Raw genomic sequence first — 13120 nt, forward strand, 5'->3', positions numbered from 1 at the left:
GATCTGTTTTAGTCCCTCTAAGAGTGCCAAGAAAGAAGCTAACATCTGCAGTACAGGTCAGGAACACCATCAAGGGCACCTTTGAACCCAAGCAATATTGATCATTCAGAACTAAGGTCTCTGTGGCAGTGCACTGTGTGCCTGCCACTTTAAGGGCCTGGAGCTGGCAGCCTCCAGGTGCCTGATTAGGGCAGCCATTTTAGACACCAGGGCTGCCTATATAAGCAGGGCAGTTTGGCTGCTGGAGGCTAGGCAGTAACATTGCCTGGCCAAAGGGCTGCTGTGAATGACCCAGAGGTAAGGGGGAGCTGCAAGGGGATGACAAGGAGGCTCCTGGTCCTGGGCATAACCTGATACTGCAGCCTGCTGGGAGTGGGTGGTCTGGTGGGGCTCTCAGTGGTGCGGGAGCCCCCAGGAAATGCCAGGCCAGTTATCACCCCGGTGAAAGGTGGGTTGGGGCGCCTTAACCCCTAGCTCCCACCACCGGGTGGGTAACCCTATGTTTGTGAAAGGGCCCAGAGGGCAGACCCCGAGAGAGGGAATGATTACCGGGCGTGATGCTGTGGTGAACCCCAGGAGAAAGGAGGTAGCAGTGCAATGAGCCCAAAGAGAGAGTGAGGGGCTAGAGACCCGACCCGATGAGATAGTACCCTCGACTGGCCCATGCTGGGGCCAGGACCAGAGAGGGTCAAAAGGGCCAGGGGCCCACTGCGAGGGACACCCAGGGGCCTGGGGTCCCGACTGGCCTGGAGGTGGGCCAGGGCCAGTTAGCCGAAGGTCCTGGGGGACCACACCCGAGAGGGGAAAATGGCTTCGGGGGGGCTAGTAGCCCAGATGAAGGCGGAGAGGCCGCCTGATCAGGAGGGATCATAGAGGGGTCCTGTTTAGAAGATTCTGGGGCCCAGCGTGGGGGCCGGAAGAGCTGAACACTATGATGCCATCTGCGAGGCTTGGGCTGCAGTATTAGAGGAGGTCGGAGCTGCAGAGTGCCCCCTGGCATCGGGGCATTACAATGGGTAGCCTCCCGTTTAATTGAGGTCTTAATGGAACCAATTATCATCAAAGGCGTGGCGGGCGAGATAGGCGGGCGGTTGCCCAGAGACAGGTGGGCGGGCCGTGGAGATCCTCCCGAGGAGGCCCCCCTGTCACAGTCTCTCTACCGCTACCTACCTCTGGCCCTTCAACTTGACCCTCAGGCAGGAGAGGTATATCTACTCCTGCCCTCACCAATTTGGGCAATCCAGGCCATGTATGTTGAGACACACAAGTCTGCCAAACCCACCTTTCTTTACTACAGATACCAGCCTTTCTACAACCTCTGGCATCCTTTTCCACAAAAGACATCTGCATGGCTCCGCCTGCTGTGATCTGTTTTGTTGCAAGACTGTATTCTGAGTGTGTCTAAGTCAGTGATTTCAGTTAAAGTACTATACCTAGCCTTAACAAGGAGAAATTCAAGTAGTTTATGGTTTTAGGAATAAACAACACCAGAGATTGGGTCTGGGATTGCATTAAACAACTAATAACAGTAATAAGTGCCCTGGGACTTCATCCATCACCTCCCCAAGGGGTGTTCCAGAGACAGGACAGTGGCACAGTTGCACCACTCCTTTCAGACCATCCAAAAAGAGCAGCAGCCAAGGACTTTATTTTTCTAAGTTCCTGAATTGAGAAAAATCCCACCCCCCCCCCACTTCCCTCCCTGTGTTCAGTGGCATATCCCCACTGTTAGCAGCTGACCTGGGGGCAGGGGATGCTCTAAAGCTGCTGCTTCCCCAATACAGCTAGGTGGTACAGGGAGCTGGACTCAAGTGATGACAGCAGCAATGAGCAGGTTCCTCCTCCCTGCCTGGTCCTTTCCCGCCCCCCTTCCCCCCCCCCATTCTCTACTAGCTAAGAAATAGGCTCAGAGAGGGGAGAACCCAGCTGTTGTTGGTGCCACTGCCCCCAGCTGAGCCTGGCTCCCTGTACCAACCAGCTGGAGTGGAGCAGAAACACCCCCATGACAGCTGGATCCAGCAGCAGGGTGGGTGAGGAAGGGGGAATAGGAGGGTAAAGGAGGTGCTGTTGAACACAGAGGTGTGAAGGAAGAGGTCTTGAGAAGGGGTTGGGGCAGGGAGGTGGGATTCTTATCTGATCTTGGGACATAAAAATAATTCTCAGCCATTGCTTTTGTGTTCTGGTCTACCCACCCTGGGGTGAGAGGGAAGAATCTAGGAGTAAATAACATGCATCTCTGGTCACTGGTCTTATACCCCCACTTCTCTCTACAGTCTCTTGCTTGGGCTCTGCTGTGGCATGGCCTCCCAGGGGCAGTGGCAGAGAGAGATGAGCAGGTAGGGATTGCCCAGCGAACGCTTCCCCTCAGCTTTGCCATCCCTCCAAGCTGCTGCCTGGGCAGGGCTGCTGCAGGGGGTAGAAACCCTGGAGCTCTTCCCTGCAGCCCCCCTGAGCCACTGCCTGGCTGGAGTTGCTGTGGGGGGGAGGGGGGAAGGAGAGACCCCAGACTCCTCACCCCACAGTTCCCCTTCCCATATCCAACAGAAACCCCCCTTTCCCCACACTGGCCCCACTTCCCATGCTGTGCACTGGGTTGGGATCAGAGGCTGTCACTGACTGGTGTCAGACAGCTGAGCATGTAGGGCTGGCCCAGTGCTGAGGCTGAGCTGAGTGTTCTGCTGGAGGCCAAGACAGCCCTGTGCAATGCTACCTGGGATGGCAGTGATGATCACACTTGATGTGATCTGGCATAGACATTTGATAAAGCACTCTAACAGAAAGCACTTTAGGTTAGTACACATCCATCAAGGGTTAACTTGGGGTGCTTGTGCACAAGCAGCCAGGCTGCTCTGACACGCTGTAATTACAGTGTGTCAGAGCAGACTTGATTAATCGCGTTGAATGTGGTAATTGCTGCGCTCCATCAGCCTCCAGTATCTCGTGTACATGTGATATACAAAACAGCCCAGGTACTTTAATTAGAGTGGTTCTAGTAGCGGTTCTTCTCCTCCCCCCCTCCACTCCTGGGCCACATGTATAAATGCCCTTAGAGCTTGATTCACCATTCTTAAAGCACTCTAAGAGCCATGAACATCTGTTCTATTATGGCTTTAGAGCAGTTTCTGCCTGCTTAATGCACGGTATGTGTAATGACTGTACATAGCCAAAGTGTGTAGTTATGAAATATAAATGTAAGAATACAGACCACATTGTGGCCCCCTCTACATGTGCAGGTAAAAGCATGATTGGTTCTAATGCATGATCCACATATCATGCCTCCTGCTATGCCACACATGCATGGCAGAAGGCACGAGTGTGGGATCATGTATTAGATCCAATTGCACCTTATTGCCAGCATAGGAGGAGCCCGATCCTGGGCTCACCCTGCATCAGCAAAAAGCAGCCCCCCATGTCTGAAAGCCCCCTTTTGCTGCGGGAGCTTCTATCCATGGGGACTACACGTAGCTGGGACTAGGAGTTGTGCACCTGATGAGACTTAGTCCTGGCTGCACATTTCACGCACCCACAAGCCTTGCGAATTGCAGCAACTGTGATCCCCAGGACTCAGAGGTTTCATGCTGGGCATGGTATACTCCTGTGGCTGGGAGCCCTGGGAGCTCTCAGGGCTCCTAGCTGCAGGGGTAACCCTCTTACACATGCAAATAAAAGCTCAATAGCAGCCAGCTATAAAATTATTACACATTTTTTAGGTGTGACTTTTTAGCTGGTTGGAGCTGTTTATCATGCAATATGTCCTTCGCATGTGTAGTTGATTTACCTGTAATACACAACACCTGTAACATGTAGAGAGGGGTCTGAGACTCATTAGCTTGTTATAGACTTGTTAGAACAGGTTAACGTGGATGGAGCTAGAGAGATCTTCTTATGACATAACAGTAATCACAGTGTGATAAGTGAGGGCAGGTTGGTAGTATGTGCCTGTATTGGCTATCAAAGTATACCACAATACAATGTATACTTTTTATAGGTGCAGCCATGTTTTAACATTCACTTCCATTCTTGGAAGATGGCCAGGAGACTTTTTTATTAACCAGAGCATTTCAAAAACAAATGATGCCTCCACATTGGTAAGAACAAGTTGATACAGAGCTGGGAAACAGTATTCAGCATTTGAGCATTCAGTTTTCAGTATCTGAGCAATCCTTTTTTCAGCATTGTTTCTTGGTATAAAAAGGCCCTGTGTAAATATCTACAGTGTGGAGATATTTTGGAGCCACAGTTGTTCTTAGGTTCTTTGAAAGAATGTAGTTTGTCTTCATCTTTCCCAGCTATTGTGTGCAGCCAAACATCATTGTATGCAAGTATCCTGACTGAGTGACACAGGCACATAATTTAAGAAGAGGAGGTTCTTTTAGGAGAGAGAGCTATGTTAAAATATCCTTGAGGTACAGCAGCTATAAAAGGTGTTTGTGCATCTGAAGTTCTATTGTTTCTCTCTTTAATTAGATAAGTGTGGGACAAGTCACTTCTGGACTCCCATGTAAAGTCATCTCCATGTAGGAACTCATTATTTGCAAAATATTTAAAAAAACAAAAACATGCTAACCTGTGAATTCTTATTCCAATGAGAGAGAGAGAGAAATTTTAAAGGGAAAGCTCCGTGAAGTAACTATACAAGCAGCTTTTCAGTAATGCTTAGTGACCATTTGTTTGTGTTTTACACCAAGTAGTAATTTTATATACTCAGTTCATTTCAGAATTAATGCATGTTAAGAGTAAAACTCATTGTGATGGGCTTTAAATGCTGGTCTTAAAGAATCTACAATTCCGATCCCAACCCAATACGAATTCACACATACTGCATGGCAGGCATTTTTCTGTGTGTATCTATTTAATTGGAAATGATTTATTTCTGATACTTTGAGTCTAGTTTTCCATAACTATACACTGATTCGATTTTTATGTAAAGAAACTAAGATGCTTTAGGGTACTCTAAAAAGGATGTGCTGTGAGGAGAGAGCCCAGAAACCATTATTTTTCTCTGGTCCACTACAGCCTCATCTTGGGGGCTACTTAGTATTCCTTCACTACCTATGCACGTACTGTCACTGCTGTCTTATGTTTTGGGCAAGTTCCTCATATTGCTGTGATGATAATGTCCCACTACAAATTATGACTACATGGATTGCACAGGGTAGAAGATGAAACCATAGGTATGTTGGGTGTTTTCAGGGTACATAGATACTTAGAAACATTATATATGTTCCTGGCATCCACAGACTTAATATTTTCAGTAACGTCTTTCCCCAGTGCTGCTCTGACAGTGTGAACCATAACTGAATTATAAATTATGATCAGCAGGCCTTGGAAAAATGTGTATTTCAGGTGATCTTCACATTCTCACTAGTAGTACTGTAACATGTTACCCTGTAGTTCCACAAATGACATATTATCATCAGTAATTAATATGATCATCTTCTCAATTTTTAAGTGAATAAACATTCCTGGCTTGGAAAATCTTCCCTACATAAAAATAAGCACGTGACAGTTTAGTCTACTGATTTAGACAAACACACATTACATGCATGCACACACAATCTCTCTTGATAGATCACTACTATTACATCTCCTTGGGCTTCTTTCTGATTTATTAACAACCTGCACATATTCTTGCAATATCTTTCTATTAATATATCTAAGATGCCAGAAGTTTGTTTTCCTAATGAATTAAGCTAGCCAAAAAAGTGATAGCTCATTTCTCTATTACTAATACCTGTCCCTTTCGGGGCAATTATTCCTTTAGAGAAGACTAACCATTAAGCATTATTTTTTTTCATAATGTTACATTAATCATCTCTGCCAGTTTCCTTCTGCCCACAATCTACTGCTGGATTTGGAATACCTACCAAGTTTATAGAATAAGTTTGTACCATAGTTGTTGAGGGGGAAAAAAGATATCGGCATGTGTAGATTTAGGAAGATGTGGGTTCTAAAAATCTGATTATCAATAACTTCATTCCTAATACTGTCTCTGATCTAGTTCACAGCATTGGGGTGGGCTGAGGGACTGTTTTCAAGGACTATCTTGAATGGGAATTTTTTATTAAAATACATGAAACAATGGTAATCACTGAAGTTATCTATAGAGAACCAACCAACCCCAGGGGAGACGAATACAGGTGGTGCCAGTACAATGCTTGTATAAGCTATAGATGTCAGGACTGGTTTCTGAATATAAGGGGTGTGCATCAGGATCTGGGAGAACGACTGTTCACCCAGTAGTAATGTAAACACCTACCCTGGATAACTTTAAGAAACGTTTTGGATGCTTATCTTGCTGGGGTCATCTGACTCCAGTTGACTTCCTGCCCCTTGGGCAGGGGGCTGGACCCGAGGATCTCATGAGGTCCCTTCCAGCCCTAACGTCTATGAAATCTATGAAACATCCTTCTCTTTCCACCTGTCATTAGTAAAACTATTGGATTAAATGCTTCTGATCAGCATAAGATACATCTGCACTTTATCCTTCCCCTGCCACACACATCATCTGCAAATGTAAATGATATCAATAATTTATGTGATTAAACTCCATGTGGGCGGAGCTATCTGCTTTGTAGCTTTGGTCTGTGAAATTGAAAAGAATTGTTTCACCCAAGAGTTGGACACTGTAGGGATTAAAAAATGCTGGTGTGATGTTATGAATGAGGACGAGCACAATTGTGATCCAATCATGAAAGACCAGTACAGTGGAATTTGGTGTAATGCATTAGAGAATTAAGCAGACAATGCAGCCTGCTTATGATGGACATGTTTAGTGCTCATTTACATTAAACAATTAGAAGCTGCCTTAGAATGAAGTACTGACCTTGCAATTATAACTGTCAGGCTGACAAAACTGTTGTTCTTAGACCTAGGTTTAATGTAAACAAGTCCCTTTCAAGACCATTTAAAACATCACTGACTAGATGTTTGCCTGGCAGTAGCTTTAGGTCCTTATATTGACAAAGCAATTCAACTGAGTGGGCTTTTGTGGCTTTGTCTTGAGCAGTCTGAATAATTCACACACTTTATCTTTAATATTATGTTAGCTTAATAAGTGGGATTTTTACTATCCATGTTAGAACTATGTGGAAAAAATGCTATTTCTAGCAAAAGAGTTTGTCATTTTTGTGCAAATGATATGGATCAATCAAACAGTAAAATAAAATTATTTTGTTTTTTCTTATGCATCTTCTCTTATGCACTTTGAATGAGTGGATTGCTGTAATTTTACTCTGTTTGTATTAACTGCAAAACAAGATGGCAGAGAGACCATAGCATTAAGTATGTATTTCATAGCATTGAGTATGTATTCCATTCTGATACAAAAGAAAATCTCTCCTATGCTATAGCTGACAATCCACCCATACATTTTGTAGAACTAATCTGCTCTCTCTCAGAGAAACAGCCAAGGATTGATGCTTTTAACCAAACTTATGTGGAGTACATAGGGCAAAAACTGATGCTGGGTAACACTCCTGATTTGTACTTCATATTTCATTTCCCCATGTAGTTTCCAAACTTTATATATTTATTTTTGTTCAATAAAATAGAAAACTTACCTGTTACTCTGATTTTAAACAAGTTTTGCATTTCTTACAACGCAATTGGCTTGAGTTCTGAGCCAAATTTAATGATTATACCCAGTAATTCATAGTTCTGTTTTGTAACTCATCTCACAAATAGAATTTGTTCTATTTTCCAGCACTGCAACTTGTGAAGTCTCACAAAATGGTTTGCGTTCCTTATTCATCACTGGCTTTTAGGTTTAGGCTACAGTCCCCATTTATTATACCGTGGCTTTCCTTCTATGCTGCTCTCTTGTCTTGCTGGTATTTCAGCTGTCTGAAAGGCAACTTCTTTAGTCTTTCATTTGTTATATCAGCTGTTCCATTTTGTTTTAATTAACTGTTTACTGAGCATGTTTATATGAGATGCCATATCGCCATAGTGTCGTAGCTCATTGCTATGGCAACGCAGTGTCAGGAGGCACTAACTGTGATGCCGACACTGTCACCACAGTAACGAGCTACCTTGTTATACCCTGTCACCATGTGCTGCCAGGATGGCTCAGTAATGGCTCTTACTGCACAGTCATTTAGTACTTCCTAAAGCAAGTACTAAATGACAGCGCAGTAACAATTGCATCATGGGGAGTATGTGTAGATGCGCCTGGTATGTATTACACCTTTTTTAATTAAAAGTGCTACTCTCATAAAATAACTCTTTAGGTTACACTGTTTTGGATCCTGTATTTTAATCTATTTTAGCATTTATTCATTTAAAGTTCTAAATGTACATGATATTGATTAATTCCTTAATTCAGCCAACACCAATGGCAGACATTTGGATATCTGATGTTTTTGTTCCATTTTTTCTTTTCAAGATAAAAATACAGTTGGTTTTTTTTTCCTATTACATTAACTGAATTTCGATTTTTTTCCAGTTAAATTTCTCTTTGATTTTTTAAAAATTTGTATGTCTCTGTCATAGCCCCTTTTATTCATTTCCTCTAAGTTTTCTTTTTCTTTTTTTTTTTTCTTGTTATATGGAAGGTATTTCTGTGGTTGTCTTTTTCCTGAATGCTTTCTTCTTTTTTTTTTTTTTTTTTTTAACCTTCTGTAAACTCAATATTTGTTGCTATGTTTGGCAAACAACCATGCAGGCCCTCTCAGAGGTCAAGAGGCCCAGGCCACTTCCATTTTTTTGAGGCTCAAAATACAATGCAATAATTTGTAATAAATGTTCCTTTTTTATTTAACAAGTGCTTTTCTAGCTTTTTTCTTCTTTCAATCAGTGTATCTCTGTGTCTGTATGTACAACTTCATTTGGAGATAATGTCAAAAGTCTAAATTTGAGACCCTCCATGAATGAGGCCCAGGCCAAATAGCCCTCCAGGTCCCCCCTGTGATAGGCACTGCAACCATGTTACTCTGTTCTTTATTGATGGTTTGGAGAACCACAGTGTTTTGTGTCCTAAAACCTCATGTTTGAACATCAGATCAGAAGTTCATGGTCAGTCCTTGTCACATAATAGGCTAAACCACAACTACATTCCAAGTGGTGAGGTTTTAATCAGCACCTAGATACTTACATCTATGTCATAAGGGTACAAATGCTTGATGGTCCTAACTAGAAATTTTGCCATTTAATTTTCCATAGTTTTGGGTGATGGTGTGGTAGTATAACCTAAATTGTTCTGTATGTTTGACTATAGTAATGGTAACTGTGTATTTTTCACTTGTGTACTCTCATTAGCATGCAGGTTGAGAGGCTGTTTGGCCTTGTTTTCATTATTTGTTGGCTTGGATTATACTATTTGAAGTTATTCTGTGCAATTGTAAAGGGCAGATTGATCAGATTGTGTCCACTGGTGCTCCCTTCCAAATTTGAGAAGTGTGTAGGCACATAAATGTTGTTAATGAAAAGTTATACACAGGACACTGAAAGGGCAGCCCTCACTTGGAGCTGTGCAGAGGTCTGGCATGGAGTGGCCATCAGTGTTAGGCAAAGCAGGAGGTGAGGAATGGCGAGATTGTAGACAGGAGTCACTCCCTGGGTGGTATTGGTCAATGCCTTGAGATAAAAGGACTTCTGATCGTGTGAATGTTTAGTAAGTTTAGATTAAAGTCTGAAACTCCCTCATTGTATTCAATTTAGTTAAGGGGTGGGATGAATGGAAATGAAACAATTGGTGAGATTGTTGAGGTCTCATATCCTAATTTATTGAACACATAAGCAATATTAATATTTGAGCAAGGCTTCAAATGCAGTACTTAACCTTTAAGCAAGCCCTACCAATCAGTGTAGATATTTTTATGTGGGCCTTCTGAAGGATACAGTGAGTTCAGCTGGCCAGGCATCCGTCACTGCACTGGGGTTCAATAGTTCTTTCTTTTCCTGTGTGTCACTCCCCCATGTTAAGGTTTTTTCTTTCTCAAGTTTTATATCCCCACCCCTACCTTTTTCTTTTACAGCTCCCTTCTGTATGTCCCAGGTACGGTTATGTCATAAATATTCACCAATCATCTTTCACAGTGGTCACCTTCTTGACATGCTGCTATTTGTATCTTACTGTCTTAGACTAGTAAACCACATCTTTTTTTTAACTTTTTGCTGATATGGGTCTTAAAAAGGCCACCCTAAACTGTAACCTACTTGCTTTCCTGTTAATGGTGTTTAGTTAGTTATGTCAAGGCACAAAATGATGTTGTTTATGCTAAGTATTTTGCTAAGGTAGTTTGCAGACCTACACCCTATAATTAGTAGAGCTCAAAAAATCCCTGAACCTAACACTGACATCAAGCCGAGTCCAAACAAGAGGAGGAGCAGTTGAGACTTTGGCAATGTGAAGAGCAGTACCAACCCTGGGAAGTGGAGGCCAGAGCAATGCTCTAGTGACTAGAACAGTGCTCCCTAGCATTGCATTCTAGCCACATTTCCTAGCATCACAGTAGCAGCAACTTTGGTGTGGGCATTTCTACCCAACACTTGGTATTTCACCTGGTGTAAATGTAAGGCCCCCAGAGCAGTGTAAGCAAGGAGCAGCAACAGGGCCTTTCGGGTGGGTCTCCCTTCCCAGCCGTGGTCATTTTAGCTAATGTAGCTGGTAATCTCCAAATAGAAGCCCTGGGTGAATCTCCCTTCTGAGTTGACTGGGCTGTGTTGTTGGTCTCCAGGTTGGTTTACTGGTGACTATGACTATGATCTGTTTTGAGTTATAGTTAAGGTTTAAGAGAATTTTTTTTTTCTGAAAGTATATGTTTTCCCCCCTTTCCCTTGTAATAAATCCTGTGTTAGTTTCACCTTTGCTTTTGAAGTAGGGAAGTTTCTTTACATTACACTACTCACTTAAAATTTATTTTCCTGGGCTTCTGGGTGGGGCTCAAGCTAAATTTGAAAAGCTGGTGTCCTACATTTGAACTTGGCACCTCTTACTGCTGCTGGTACCCGACAGAAGGGCTACAGCAGAACATCATTCAGAGCTTAAGAGTGGGTGAAACTGAATTCATGTGTTCTCACTAGTCATTCTCTGTGACCAGAGGCAAAATCAAAGCTAGAAGTACTGGAATTCAGAAAATAAAGGTCCAGTTTGGAAGAATGCCATTGTCCTTGACATTTTATTGGACATAACTTTATGTACTGCTATAGAGGCCAAGAAGGGAAGGTGAAAATAATGACTTTTGTTCATTTAATCTTTTCTGATTCCTGATAGAATAACCTTTTTCAGACAAACCAATGGTATTTATCTGATTGACAAGCTGGACAAAATATTCCATATGACTTTTGATTTTAGAAATCTGGGTAATGCTATGTTAAGTGCTTACATAAATAGTATGTTTTTATTGTTTGAATCTTCAGCCCATTTAGCTGATTTTTATTTTATTTATTTATTTATTTATTTTTTACTTAGGATGTGCAAATAGCATTTTGTTTGCTACATTTCAATTAATCACTTGTTAATTGCATATGTTGCCTATTTTGTACAACAGCTTAAATCAAAGTAAGTCTTTATTGGAGCTAAATATTAACTGGCATATTTTGGCTGTAAGTAAAATGCAGTCCTGTTTTACGCACCACTTCATCTTGCCTGTGACTTATTCACACAAGATATGTTTCCTGAATTTTGTACACTAAGTAAATATAAAACAGAGCTTTGCACAGAAATTCTGCAAGTAATCAGCACTAGGAAAGCTGAGAAGCTAAATGGTACTTGGAATACTATAATTAATATTAAATCTCTTGCTTGACTGAGCAAGTGATTAAAGTACTCCACCTCTTTTGCTTGATATGCAAATCCCGCTGAATTGTAACATTCTGTGATAAACACATTACTATAACTATTGCCAGTTGAATATTAAGTACCTTAGCCAGCAGTAGATGTAGAATATGAAAGAGATTGTGTGCATAATTATAGAAATTCAGCATCTGTGCAGAAACTGTTAATACTTGGTTTCTTCCCCTTTGGAGACTACTGCCAGATAAGACTGTCAGCATTTCTTTCATGTGGTGGCTTAGGTACACTGAGAGTTGACCTCTATCACTACTTTGACCAATGCCTTACCTTAAGCAGCTGGGAAATCTGTGCAGTGTGTCTATAGGTCAGACTCTCTCCCCTTGGCACTCTCCTTTTTGTAAACATTTGTTTATAGCTGTCCTAATGACTAGTGAGATATATCTACTTTAGCCTTCTGTTTCTCATCTTGTCTCTCAAAGAAGCTTTCTCATGTTCATTTTACACCCCAGCAAACGTTGCATCTATTGCTCATTTCCACTTCTCTCTCTCCCTCTCCAATCTTCTTTCAGCAACAGAAGGGAACACATTGTTTCTTTCTCCCCATAGCAGTTTATAGCAGTTCATTCTCAGAATATTCAGATTGCCAAAAAAGCCCAGCTCTGGGACTTTCTTCAACATCAGATTTCCTAGATTCTAATCCAGGAACTCTGGACCTCACCATTTCTAGCTTGAGGTTTCATTTAGGCTTCTGCCAGATCCAGGCTTCCCCAGTTGCCCAGTGGCTCTGTTCTGGTTTCAGACTTCTTCACCCACAGCATACTTTTTGGAAGTAGTTGTTTTTTGTTAGGTTGGTTTTTTTTTTGTTTTTTTTTCCACCCACTGAAATGGAAACCTAGCAAAAGTAAGGTCCATTAACTGACTATGTAATTTCCTCTGTCTTGGCAGTCAGCCTTGCCTACATCTCCACCACCCTCCCCTCAAGAATACTATAAAGTCCATCCAGACTACTTCACAAACTACCTTCTCTCATGTTCCAAACTGCACAATTACACTCACAATTCATATATCCACAACTAGAAACACACTATTTAACAATGACGTGTCTCTTGGCTACCTCTACCTATTGGAACATTAGTTCAAGAGTGAGAACTGGATTGTGGGACAGGGAACTAAACAAACAGAATGGTAGACATAACCCCCTAATATTCATTTTAATAAGCCTATAACATTTTAAACACTATATTGAATTCTGCGTTAAATATACACGTTGATCAGTGAAGAGATAGGCATAACAACAAAGACAACAGGTCAGTCATTATGCAGTTTGGTGTCAACTTTTTGATGTGTCACAAGTGGGATAAGTTCAGTAAAACATACCACTTT

The 13120-nt window shown here is 42.1% G+C and overlaps 1 long non-coding RNA gene across 1 annotated transcript in view; it reads left to right on the forward strand.

Moving 5' to 3' along the window:
- The first annotated feature begins 253 nt into the window (after nt 1–253).
- The window catches only part of LOC132251929 (uncharacterized), a 41528-nt gene continuing 28661 nt past the window's right edge, over nt 254–13120 (forward strand). Inside the window, exon 1 of the long non-coding RNA XR_009463672.1 lies at nt 254–297. This is a non-coding gene — a long non-coding RNA (uncharacterized LOC132251929). The remainder of the gene's footprint in view (nt 298–13120) is intronic.

The sequence above is a fragment of the Alligator mississippiensis genome, chromosome 7 (assembly GCF_030867095.1).
Source record: "Alligator mississippiensis isolate rAllMis1 chromosome 7, rAllMis1, whole genome shotgun sequence".
In the NCBI taxonomy this organism is placed as follows: domain Eukaryota; kingdom Metazoa; phylum Chordata; order Crocodylia; family Alligatoridae; genus Alligator; species Alligator mississippiensis.